This window comes from Aythya marila, assembly GCF_965140915.1.
Source record: "Aythya marila genome assembly, chromosome: 16".
Taxonomy (NCBI): Eukaryota; Metazoa; Chordata; class Aves; order Anseriformes; family Anatidae; genus Aythya; species Aythya marila.
This window is the reverse complement of record NC_139057.1, coordinates 13,195,282-13,208,810: the sequence shown is the minus strand read 5'-3', so window position 1 is coordinate 13,208,810 and position 13,529 is coordinate 13,195,282.

The window sequence follows — 13,529 nt, the reverse complement described above, 5'->3', positions numbered from 1 at the left end:
AATCTCATTTAGGCAGACTCATGAGATAAAGCCAAGCCAAAGGCCTGAAATGGGGGTGTTTAAACTCTGTTAGAGTCCAGAGCTTGGCTGCCATTTTCCTCTGGTCGGTACCTCCAAGCCCAGCAATGCCACAATTTTGGATCATGAAAGCTTCTCTAAGTGCCTATGAGTTCTGCTGGGGTTTGTCGATGCTGCACGTGCAGCGCCAGCCCTGTGCTGACGGCTGGCCGGCATCTGAAAACCAAGCACGAGGCTGCTCCTGTCCTGAAGGAATTTGCCCTGAGAGGCTCTGCAGGGCCACTGCAGGTGGGACAGCTGGGCCAGGGACTTCCCAACAGACCTAAAAGAAAGTAGCTGCGCGTCTGCAGATTGGGTTATAGCTGGGGTTTCTGTTCCCACCAATAAAATACACATGTGGCCCTGGAAGCAGGGTGAGGACCCGGTCTCCTGTCCTGGGTTGATGCCATGCCACCAGTTGGCAAGTCGTGCTGGTACCAGTGTGCCTGTGGCTCTTTGCTTCCTGCAGTCCAGTGGCCCAGCCCTTGCAGGGCTCCTAGCCAGCGGAGGGGACCTCTTGGGATGGAGAAGGACACGCAGACTGCCCACCCTAAGCACCACCGAGTCTCTGCCTTCACAAACAAGGCCACGAGGGCTGTGAGCCCTGCACAGCTCGGGAAGAAAAGGCAGGAGCCCCTGCCTCCAGCCGTGGGCCGGGGCTGCTGTTTCCCAGTAGGATCACACTCCCAGCAAACGGGGTGTGAATCCCCCCAGTTCTGCGCTGGTTGCTCCTGGTCAGGCACCCACTGAAGGCTCAGCTGTGGGTGAGCGGCTGTGCTCTGGCTGAGTGCAGCTTGGCTGCAGTTTGCTGGCATCTCTCAGGTCCAGAAGTCCCGTGATGGAGCAGATCCAAACTTGCTCTAACATGACAGGAGCAGCCGTCTAGTCGCATCGGCCTCGATTTAACGTTGTGGCTTTGCCCCCTCCCCTGGACAGACACTAGCACTTCACTGGCCCAGCCCGTCCATCAGAGCCTGCATCCCCCCGTGGCTCTTATCTCTGGCCACGCTGGCTGCAGCTTGACTCTGGCCCCTGTTTATCACCGCTTTCATTTTGGTGTCATCTCCAGCCTTCCTGTGGCCAAATTTACCCCAGCGAGGCAGAAAGTGCCATTGTGTGGGGTGCTGATAGGGGTTTTATTTTAACTTGGCTGGTCTCCAAAGCCAAGGAAACCCCTAGGAGAGCAGCAGGCTGGGCTCCGTCCTTGGGGCAGCCTCCCAAAGGCTTCACCAAGGTGATGGGAGCAGCTCCCAAACCACCTGGCTGTCCTCCCCACCCACATCCCGGTGTCTCCCCAAGGCTTCCAGGAGAGCTTGCCTGCTCTGGAGCCCTCCATGTGCCCTAGAGCAGAAGAGGAGGTGGGAACAGCCGTGCTGACAGCATGGGGCTGTCCCTGCCCTGCTCCGTGTCCCAACCATCCCGGACACCGTGGCCTTGGGGGACATGCCCTGCCTTGAGGTGTCACTGCTGGGGACGTGGAGGAGGTGAGGAGGGCTGGGGCAGTGATGCAGAGCACCCCATCACCCTGGGGGAAGCTTTGAGGGAGAAGCTAATGTATGATGTGTGTTCATCTTTCTGGTAAGCAGCCCTGGTGTTGCCAAAGGTGAAGCCATGGGTACAAACCAGCTCCGCTGCAGGCTTTGTATTGTTCTGGTATTTCTAGATGAAATAGCCATGGAGGAAAACCTCAGCGACGAAAGGACTGTGCCGCATATCCTCATAATGCCAGCACAGAGTCAGGACATGGTACATACAGGGGCCAGTCTTGAAGATCTCGAGGCCAATGGATGATGTAGGAGCTCAGGACAGCAGCTCTGGGGACAATTCCTTACCTACATGTGGCTGCCTCTCAGAAATGAGCTCCTGTGCTACACGTGTCACCCTGCCGCTCCTCCACCACGCATCTTCCACAGCGATGGGGAGCTGGAAGCAGGGCAGGGGCTCTCTGTGCTCCCAGAGATGTGGTGCCAGGTCTGGGCATGAGAAGGGACAGCAGGGGGACGACCCACCCTGGGACACAAGCTGCCAACACGAGGCATGGGGAACACCACTTCCCTGGCTCCCTTTGTGACTACAGATTTATGGGATGTGTCCAACCGAGCTACTCCTGTTCCCCCAGCTGATGGTTCTGTACATCCTTGAAATGGGCTTGTGCATTAAAGTAGATGCTCTATGGGCACACGGACTGTATTTGGAGCCCTTTTCATTGTGTCACTTGAAAGTGATGTGTCTGGGACAAGAGACAATTGCTCAGCCCGGTGGTGTTTGTGGGTACACATCCCAGAGAGGAAGATACGTGTGTATAACACACAGGTATGTAGCACGTCTGACTGAGCATCCACAGTTTTGCAAAGAGCATTTTTAGGACTACAGGTACACAGTCACGATATATGTGATACATCTATGGTCAGTAAAGCACAAAAAACATCCCCAGCCGTCCCTTGTCACCCTTCTGGGCTTGGCCCTCTTCCACTCGCTGTGCTCCTCCCAGCTCCTGCTCCAGCTGCTGCAGAGCTCCTACCAAACCTTCCTGCATCGCATGGCCTCGAGTAACCCTCTACACCAAAACGACGAAGGGGTCTTCAGATGGAAGCTCAGACTTGGCAGCCTGGCTCCTGTCCTTCCAAAGCACATCTGTGTGAGCCCCCCCAGGAGATGTGCAGCAGGGTACGGACCGAGGTGGGTCAGCAGGGCTGAAACGTGCTCAGATCCCGCCTGCTGGAGCTGGTGAGGTGGCTGAGAGCAGCTGAAGGTTGCCTCCCCTGCAGACCCATGTCCAGGTGGGGAGCAGGATGCTGAGCCAAGGGTAGGGGAGGTCCTGGCTGGTGGCCATGGCCCTGGGCTGGAGGGAGCCCTGGGGCAAGGACTGTTCTCGCTCCCCACAGCTCAGCTCCTTCAGCCTTGTCCTGACTCTTCCTCACCCTTTGCTGTCCCCTCCCAGGTCCTCCCCCTCCCTCCAAGGGGCAGTGAATCTGCTAGCAAGGATTAATGGGCTCGATCAAAGAATGGCAAACACAGAGCAGGAGGGAAAGTTGTTTGGACATCTCACTTCACAGGCATGTGTAGCTCTGAAAATGCTGAAGAAAGAGTAATTACTGCCATAAAATTGAGTGGGAAATGAGATAAAGGGTTTATCTCATAGGCCAGGTCATGGTAGAGTTACCTGCCTGCATCCTTCACTACAGGCTGGTTTTCAAGGCAAAATGGAAAGTTATGCACAAGAATCACAACAGTGGAGAAAGAAGAGAGAGGCAAACAGCATCAGAGCGGGGCTGGAGGCTGGTGGTTTCCCAAGGCCAGTCCTTGCATCTGTTTCTCATTGATGGTGCTGGTGACCTGGGCTGGAACGAGCTGTTGGGCAAAGACACGTGCCTGTTCTGGCTTCCCACAGCTCAGCTCCTCATTTCCCACTAAGGGACTTGCTAACCTCCTCGCTGAGGGAACGCAGCCTTGCTCAGGGTGCTCGGAGCTGGGGGATTCCCTCCCGGCTCCATCACCAAACAGAACCCGATGAGCTCTGCAGCCCCGGCGTGCTGCCCACCCCACAGCCCTGCTCCTCACAGCATTTCTTGGGTCACCGCGTGGCTTTGGTCGTGGTGCTGAGCCCTGTGGCTCAGCTTGCCTCCCGCTGCAAGCTCTGCTCTCTTCCTTCTCCTTCTGCTGCTGGCCGCGGTGCCCAGACCCTGCCAGATGCCGAGGGGACCAGGGGGTCTGCCAGGAGCCCTCGGGAGCCCACCGCTCCCTCCTCGTGCCCCCCTTGGCATTGGGATGGCCTCGGGGACCCGCAGACACCTCGAGGTCCCAGCCCCCCGCTCCCATCCCGAAGCAGCGCTGAGCCCAGCCCCTGCCTCGCCACGCGGGCTGCCTGCCATCTGGCACGAGAGTGGAGTTAAATAAATGTTAAACGCACACTAACACCGTGTGACAACCAGCGAGAGGCAGCGACTTCCAGCTCGAAGAGTCTTGGTTGTGTAAACAGCATCCTGAAATTAATATTTACCTTTAAAAGCAAACAGATATTTGGGGTGTTTCGTGGGCTTTCTGCCTAGCAGATGCCAAGAACAACAGCTTGGTACTGCAGGGAATTGGCTTGACAGCTCAGGGGATGGTGAACTCCCCAGCAGCCTCCAGACTGTGAGGTCAGGACCGGTCCCTCTCTTTTCAAGCAGCTGAACTCTCACCAGCACCAGATTAATCTTTGCTCAGGGGCTGCAACCCCTAACGAGGAGCGGGAGCAGGGAGCGGGGATTCACGCAGCAGATGGGCTGGGGGATGAAGGCTTTGGGGATGCTCGGAGCAAACCTTGTCCGGAGGGGCTCTGGGGGGAGCAGAGGGGCTGTTCCAGGCTCCACATCCAGCCCTACCTCCATCCCTGGAGCAAACCCTGTATTTTTTCCTCCTTTAAGGGAAGGTCATTTTGCAAATCGCAGCCCAAGCCCACTCCAGCTCCCCGCACAGCTCCCAGACCTTCTGTTGCTCCTGCAGGATGTGCTCCAGCTGCCATCCCCACCTGCCCCTGACCACCTGGCTCTTTTGGGGAGCTCGGCAACGTGTTGGTGGCATTCCCCAGCCACGGGATGGGCTCACACCACACACTGATTGCCCGGTGGCTGAGGATGGAAGCTTTTAGGAGCCTTCTGCAGCTTGCCACTGCTGCCATCACCCTGGGCTTCCCTTTATTTCACCCCCATTGCTCCTATTGCACCTTCTCGGCTTCATCCCAAGCCCTGTGCTTTCATCCTCTTCCTCCAAGGGACACGTGGGGACACCCAAGCCACCAGCAGCTGGCCAAGGCTCTCGGGCTGGTGTCTCTGCACGGGGTCACGCTCCGCGGGGACGGAGACGCACGGGGCTCGGAGCCAGCGGGCTCGGGGAGTGGGATGGGGCCAGTGCCACGGCCCGAATCCGGCCCTCCAGGACACACCGGTCCCGTGAGCATCACGCCGAGGGGCCGCGGGGCTGTCACCTGCTGCTGCCCCGATGTGCAGCTGCTGGCTGGGGAGGACAAACCGGCAGCTGCCTTTGGGGGCCGGTACCTGCAAAGTAAACCCATTAATGCAGGCGGTGCGTGGGTGGGAGCCAGGGCGGGACGGGGCTGGGAGGACGTGGGGAGGCTCGATTGCCCCTGTAAAAAATAAAACAAACCAACAACAGCTTTGCTGGGACGGTTTGGAAAGAGGTGCCAGCGGAGTCGCGCGGACAGGGGAATTTGGGGACTCGTTGAGCTGAGAAATGGGGAAATATTGCTATGGGTGGGGCAGGAAAAGCAGCCTGCAGGCTGCCAAAAGAGACTCTGAGCCACCATGATCATGCACAGCAAGATGCTGGGAGGCTTCACTCCTCCCTCATGTCCGGGGGGAGGGGGGCTTACAGCAAAAAATTGGGGCTAAAGATGGGAGGGCGAGGCCTGGCAGGTCATCAGTCCGTGGGGACTTGGGGACCAGGGAGCGAGAGCTCCGGCGGCGAGCGGTCAGCCCTTCTCCTTCCCAGGCCGGTGCAGATGCAGGAGGTGGGCTCAGAAACTGGGGCCTTTCGTCTGTGCCACATCCCCATGTCCACTCCCTAATTAAAACAACTCCCTGTGATGCTGGGTGCACTGTGATGCGCTGCCTGTTTCCCTCTGAACTGTGCTCGATATTGGGAAGACCATGAGTCCCCGCTATGAAAGTGAATGAGTTACTTACATTTTGTATAAAAGGCTAGGAATTGAGGCTCTGGATGTGCAGCCTCAAATAAATAATTCTCTCCAAACTGGAAAAAAAAAAGCAATACCGGAGCTCTGGGAGCGTTTTCTGAGCCGAGAGCAGGGCGAGGTGCAAGCCCCAGCGATGCCCCAGCACCGCCAGCTCCTCTCCAGTGCTCCAAGGGCACCAAGCTCACGTGAGTGGTTTTTTTTGGATAAGTTTTTGGGGAAAAACCTGTCCAGGTGCATGCTGCTGTCCCCTCAGGTGGTGTGTCTGCCCTTGGTGCAGCGGGGACATGAGGGATGGGGCAGCTTCTGCCATGGGAGGCTTCAGCTGGGCAATGCTGGGCACTAATTTGGATGAAATTTCCTTTTGGAAAAGACCAGGGAATAAGCATGTGGTGTTTTTATTCCCAGCTCAGCTTTGTTTGATACGATAAGGCACAGAGCTTAGACCAGGAATCGAAATAATGAATTCCATTGTTGCCAACTTAAAAAAAAAAAACAAAAAAACACAAAAAAAATCCGTTAAATGGCCAGTTCCGAAATGTCGTGATCTGTCTGGCCGTTCAGCACAAAAAGCGACCTGGAAGTGGCCGTGGCCGAGCCCCCATCCCCTCTGCATCCCCAGAGCCTTCCCTCCTGTCCTCCCCGTGCCGGGGCCGGATCCTGCGGGGTGCCCCGGAGCAGCCGGCCCCGCTGGGGAGCGGTGGGTAGCGCGCAGCCCATATCAGCAATGATTTCCTGACAAACAGTGCGGCTCATTGTCTGTTCTCATTTACAAACTGCTCCACACCAGCCATCTGATATCCATTATTACAATTACAAACAAGCCCGGTAACTCTCCAGCTGGTCAGCCCCAGCCGAGCAGCACTGCAGCCATTCAGGGATGCCATATGGTACCGGGGCTTCCAAAGCAGCATTGTCAATCAGCCTTATTAATTTCTGAGTTCGTTTCTTTTCCTTTTAGGGATATATGTGTGTGTGTATATATATATTTGTGTAATGCAGAGACACTTCTCCGGCCTTAATTTGGAACACGCAGCTGACAGAATAATTGCAACATCTAAATCGACGTGGCAGCTGGCGGGGAAGGGAAGAGCCCGAGCCCCACGAGCAGCCCCTGAGCACTGGTGCTCGTGCAAGACCTCCACGCGCCTCTCGCCATGCACACCACAGTGCGTGCCACCAGAATATTAAAATCCCATTAGCTCCAGAGCGCCGGACACGGCTGGCTTTCTCACTGCAGACGCAGAGTTGCTAATGGCCACTTCCCTTCGATCCCTTCGCCTCCTTTGAGCCCTGTTTGTTTTTTTCCCAAACATTTTGGGGCCTCTGGGTGCGATTACCGGGGATGGCTGCAGATGTCGGTGAGCTGCCGGCTCTGCCCGCGGCGCCTCTGTTCTGAGCGAGCGCCTTGGTGCACCCATGGGTGCCGCATGGCTGCTGCAGGGTGGCCCCTCCGTTTGGGGTCATTTATAGGGAAAGAGGCACAAACGCATCAGCTCGTGGTGAGGGGCATCACGTCTTCTGCGCTCACAGCAGCCAGCCACAGGTCCTGGGGGGTTCACTTTTCCTTTTTTTTTTTTTTTTTAATTTTTCAGTTTAAATTTTACATCAGAAATCAACAAGGACCGATTTCTTTTCTTGGCTTTTTGTGACAAGCCCTGCCCCAGCTTGGGCTCAGCCCTGTGCGGGGAAGCACCCTGGCCGTCTGCTATGGCACCCGGCGGGGCCCAGCCCGGAGCAGGGTGCTGGGAGGGGACGTGCACCAGCCCTGCCCCAGCTTCAGCAGGGACCTTCACGGATTTCACTCGTGGAATTCCACCCTGCGCCGTCGAGGAGTCAAAATATTGAACTGTTACCAGAGAAGACAGTGGATCTGCACCTGACACGTGGCTGGAGTTGGATTTATACTGAGATATTTCCGAGCAAAAATGCCTGTGGGGCTACGGATGCCTTTGGCAGCATCCCCAAAAGCAGCCAGGAGGAGGGATGAGCTGCGCTACAGGCACCGTGCTTGGGGGCTTGCTTTGTATCCCAGCCCAAAGCCCACGTGCAGCAGTACAAGGCAGGGCAGCCTGAAAAAAAGAGAGGAGAGCCTCAGCACCGTATGCCAGGTGGCCAGGGTTAGAGCTCAGTGCGCTCTGAATCGCATCGGCTGTCCCAAACAGCCCCAGGCAGATGCGGCCACGTGGCTGGTGACCACAAGGGGACACACGGGGCAGAGCTGGGCCATGAGGACGAGGACACGGTGGTGAGGGCATGGGGGGGCACAGCACAACCCTGTCCCTCCCTGCCTGCCCCCATCCCGCATGGTTTCGGCGCTCCAGGGCTGTGTGTGACCCAAGCTCAGCTGCTGCAGGAGCTCTCACTTCTCCCCAGCCCGCCCCAGGTGGATGCTCCCGTGCCACAGGTCCCTTCTCAACTTTGTACACTGCTCATGCCTATTTTCTTTGAATTTCTGGATTTGTGCCCTTTTGGTTGATTTCCCCATGGCTCTTCCCTCCAGCGCCTGGTGAACCATCCCGCACTTTCTGCTGCAGGCAGCTCACCTGCTTTGTGCACTGCCTGTGGGGGCTTCAAGCCGTCCCAGCGCAGCCCCTGCACCTCTCCCCATGGCAAATCGATCCCAAATGAGCAAATCTTGCCCTGTCTGGCTGTGCCACGAGGGAGCTGCTCCACAGAGGCTGGCATCACGTGCCCCTCTTGTTTCCCCCGTTTCCCAATGGCACGTGTTCAACAGCACCTTGCAGATGTGACGTTTCTGATGGGCGAGCAGGGGCAGGGACAACCTCTGGGGTTTTGTGGGGTTCCCTCCTGGCCACCACTGCGGGTTCAGTCCTGCAGTGTTCCCTGCATGAGCCGAAAAAGGACAAGTTGCTCACACAGCCCCTGGCACGGCTCTGGGATCCGCAGCTCTTCTGCTGCTCTGGCTTGAGTCTTCCCCAGCACACACCATTTTTATTTTTTCATGGGATTTTGATGTTTTCTCGACATTCTTCAGTTCTGATTTCACATCACTCCTGGAGCTGACTCACTGCTGACACCACCTTCTCTGCACACCCGAGGGAGAGCCGAAGCATCACGACTTCTGCTCCTGCTCCTGCCTCTGCCTGCGCCGTTCCCTCTCCTCCGGCGCTTCCCGAAGAGCGCAGCTCCTGCGTGTTACCACGGCACCACCAGAGTGCTGAACTTCCTTTATTTTGAACCATTCTGGAGGAAATCTGGAGATGTGGATGCTCACCTCCCTGGTATTTAGGGGAGGACGTTTTGGCAGCTGGAAGACAGGTCCCCCCGTGGCTCCCCAGGCTGTGTCCTCCTGCCTGCCTTCGGTGTGCCCACTGCGGCCGTCCCTGCTGATGCTGCTGGGCACGGAGCTGCCCAAGCACCGATCCTGACACTGCCATCACCATTTCTGCACGCTAAGAAGAAGTTGGAAATGATATTTGGTTTATATACGCACATGTCCCATGTGTGCTGACAGCCCCACATCACCTGGAGCAGCCTGGAGCAGCGCAGGGCTGGGAAGGAAGCAGAGGTGGGGAGCCAGGGGGGCGAGCACCCACACAACACCCGCTTGGAGCTTGCTGCATCCCCAGCACTGCTGCGCCTTTCCAAGAAACTTTGGGGGAGGAAAAAATTAAAAAAATCATATTTTTTCCATTCGCAGTTAGAGCGGGGCCAGATTTTGCAGCAGGATGCTTTTTTGTTTTGTTTTATTTTGTTTGTTTCTGGCCAGCACATCCCGAAGGGCTCCCGCCGCAGCCAGCGCCGTGCAGGGACAGCGAGGGCAGCCAGCTGAGTCACCCGCGCGGTGCCGCCGGAGGGGACCGGCTGCCTCTCCTCGGGGCTGCCATCGCGGCTTTGCTTTGAAAACCCTCCAGTGCTTTGTTCTCCCTCTGATACAATCCATTTGGAGCAAATGCAGTTTCGGAGCATCTTGCCAAGCCCACAAGCTTTTTGGGAGGCTGCTGCGAAGCATTAGCAGCAGATAAGGCCCTCCGCGGAGATGGATGTCTGGTGAGGGAGGCGGCGGTGGCGGGGTCTCCTCCTCTCAGCCCCGGCCTGGAGACACCTCTGGCTCCTTTTCCAGCTCCTTTCCCCTGGGGCTGGGGTACAGACCCTGCGCATCGCTGCTCCTTGCCCCCTGCCCCCTGTGGGCCCCCTCTCCCTGGGGGCCGGGTGCCAAAGCAAGCAAGGGGCGAGGGTGTAGAGGGTTGGGATGGACCCATCCTGGTGGGGTCCAGGTCCTGAGCATGGGGGGTCTGAGGGCTTGGCCCGTCCTTCCTTGCAGTGCCAGGGCTGGAGGTGTTGCTGCTGAGACCCTCACAGCAGGGTGCAGTGCGGCTGCAGGCCTGGCACTCCCATCCCCTTCCCCTGTGGCTTGGAGATGCCGAATTTCTGTATTTCTACCTATAAGCAGCAGCTATGTGCAGCATTTGTCCTGGGCAGAGCTTACGTGCAGCCTTCACACACCCACCATGCAACATTTACACCATGCAAAACTGATAGCAGGCACCACCTACACCACGCACCGCTTACACGCAGCACTGATGCCATGCGGCGCCCAGACCACGAAGCATTTCATCCACGTGGTACTCACACCATGCACAATGCGCGTGCAGCACTCACACCATGCAGCAGGCCTACCACACATCTTTTATACCTTGCAACGTTCATACCATGCAGCAGCCATACCATGCAGCAGCCATACCATGCAGCGTTTATATGCAGGATTCAACCCACGCAGCACTTGCACCACGCAGGATTTACACAGCACCTTGCCGTGCAGCAATCACACCACGCAGCATTTGCACCCAGCATTTCCACGCAGCACTGGTGCCGTGGTGTCGGGAGGGGAGCAGAGACGCATCCCTCCTGGCCGTGGGCAGGCAGCACCAGGGACGGGTGCCCGAGGAGCCTGTGCTGCCAGCAGCCCCCAGCCCCGTGTCCCCAGGAGACTGAGGGCTGTCCGTGACGGTTGACACGGGGTGGCAGCGGGGCCGTTTAATGCCGTTATAAGCCGGGGCAGGGGGTCTCCAACAGACGAGGGCTCGCCGGCCAGATGGGGAGACCCGTCTGCCGCGCCGCCTGCGCCGGGGCCACAAAGGAGGGTCCCCTCGTGGCAGCTGGCCCCGAGGAAGAGGTTACGGAGCCACGTGGCAGGGCAAAGCCCAAGGGTGGCAGGGGCGGCCCCGGCCTTTGTTGGGGTCACCCCCGGCTGGCGGGGGAGCAGCTGGGACGGAGCCGCGGGGTTGGAGGGCGCTGGGACAGCTCCGGCGGGCAGCAGCAGTCTCGGGGGGCACGGCACCGGCTGCGAGACCCATTCAGAGCCGTGCTGCCTTTGTTGCTCTTGCAGATGATGAATCACTCTATTTTTCCCCCCTTTTTTATTTTGTATTTTTCCCCAGAAAGACCAGGACTGGCCCCATGGAGGGCTGAGCATCCTCCTGCTCTGGCTCGCAGCAGCCCGATGGGGACAGGGACGGGTTCCCGTCCTGCCCGCTCGCCCCTTTTCTGTAGGGTGAACCTCGGGTGATATTTCAGCCCTGGGGTGGGTGCCAGGATCCGGCCTCACATCCGGCTCGGCTTCCCCCTCGCAAGCGGCGTGGGGCTAATTTCAATTATCTTCTCCAGGCCATATGAATTCTATTAATATCAAAGTAATGAGGTAATTACTGTGATTTGGAGGAACGGCTGGGGAATTGCTTTGGATAGGATTTCGCCAGCCGAGAGGGTAAATTAAAACCTCTGTTTGGAAGGGAACAAAAGGCTGCATCCGAGGCGAGTGGAGAGGCGTGGGTGCCAGCCCAGGGCCATGAGGGACACCCAGGTGGGGGACACCTGTGCTGCCATCCCTGCACCCCCCCTGCGCCGCGGGGCCCTTTGGAGATGCCGTGGGCAGGGCTGGCAGCGCTGGCCATGGGGCACTGGCACGGAGCAGGGCACGGCCACCAGCAGAGGAGGGCCGGGGTGGCTGCAGAGCGTGGCAGGCACGGAGATGGGGACAGTCGGTGGCACCATGGCGTGGTGGCACCGGGTGGGCAGGAGGCAACTGCCCTGGGATGACTGAAACGTGGCAAGGGGCGTGCAGCTGGGGGGGGCAAGCACTGACACCCACCACAAGGCCACTCCTGGAGGTGGTGAGGACGGTTTTGGCATCGCAGCACCGAGCAGAAAGCCCAGAGACTGGAGCTCTGGGGCACAGAGGCAGAGGTGAAAATCCCCTGGGGAGCCCGGAGCTGAGTGCACGGGGTGGGACGCGTCCCCTGCCCCCTGAGGGTGCTGCTGGGCTGGCCACGAGCTGAGCCTGGCGGCACGCTGCAGGGAGCACCGTCCCCGTGTCCGTGTCACTGCCACCCCATTGCAGCACCCGGACCCAAAACTGCTCGGGGGAATGGGGTGCTCAGAGCCCCCTCCTCCAGCTCACCCCACCCCAGCCCTGCGCACAAACCCCCCGAGCCCCCGGCCCCAGGGCGCTGTGCGCACCCGGGTGGGGAGGGTGGGGAACGAGGTGTGCGCCCCCCAAGGGGCTGGGGGTGGCCGAGGAGGGCTTTGCCCCCCCGGAGGAGCCCTGCTCGCTGCCGAGCGGCGCTTTGCTGGCCCCTGCTGTCAGCCCCGCGCCCTGCGCCCGGCCCCGGCTGCGGCGTGGCGTGGGGGCCCCCTGCCCACGCGTGGCCCCGAGACCCTCCCGTCCTCCTGCCGGGCTGCTGCACGGAGGGGAGGCCTCCCCCTCCCCAGCCTCCTCTTCTCCAGACGTTTCTGGGAGCTCTGGGAGTTCAAAATAAGCAAGCTGGGAGCTGTGGGCGAGGGGACGCTGCCAGCTCCCCGCGTGGGGACAGCCGGCACCTGCCCGCTCCGTGGGGCAGGGGGCAGGGAACGAGGCAGCAACGTGCTCCCTTCTCCTTGCACCCCAGCCTGCTCCATGCCTCGGTTTCCCCCTGAGCACACCGCAGGCCAGAGGCCGCAGGGGGATGCGGGTGGCACAGACTGCACCCACGGTAGCAGGGGATGTGCAAAATCGGGGGTGGCACCACCAGCAGCTGATGCACAACATCACAGCGGTCCCAGGGGCACCCAGGATCTGGCATTTTCCTTTGCGAGCTGCAAATTATCCAAACCACGGGGGGTTCCCTGTGGCCTACATAAGAGGCCGGTGGGGTGATCAGCCCAGCAGCAGGTACAAGCGTGCTGGTACGTTTTATAGTCTGCAATTAATGAGCTGAGTTTTATGATTGATTTATGCCCTCTGAACTCCCTCGGGGGCTGAGCGGAGTCCTGCCACTGATGCCACTTGGATCTGAGACACAGAAGCTGCAGCAGGCAGCAAATACTGGGCTCTGACGGGTGAGGTCTGCCTGATGCAAGGCCAACAAGTAGTCTTGCAGGAGATTTGTTGACTTGCTTAAGCCAGCTGTGCCTGCTGGAGCAGCCGGACTCTGTGTACATCCCTGCTGGCAGGGCGTGCACAGCTCTGCGGCGTCACCCAGCTTCTGCCTTGCCCAGAGCTGGTTTAGCCCCCAGGGGCTGCTTTGTCCCATTTCTTCGATGGAAATCATCCTGCCTCGATAAGGCGTCTGCTGTGTGCTAACAAAGGTGTTCTCACAGCAGGGAGCCCTGCTGATGTGACCGTCTTGTAGGGATCCATACGAGAAGAACCTGGGCCGAGAAGGAAGAAACTTTGCTGGGACTGAGGGTGTCCCAGAGAAAACAGCACGCTGTCGGGTTAGAGGAGTCAGAGGCTCCAGAGGTTTTATGGTCAGACAAAGCCATTTCGCTGCATTTC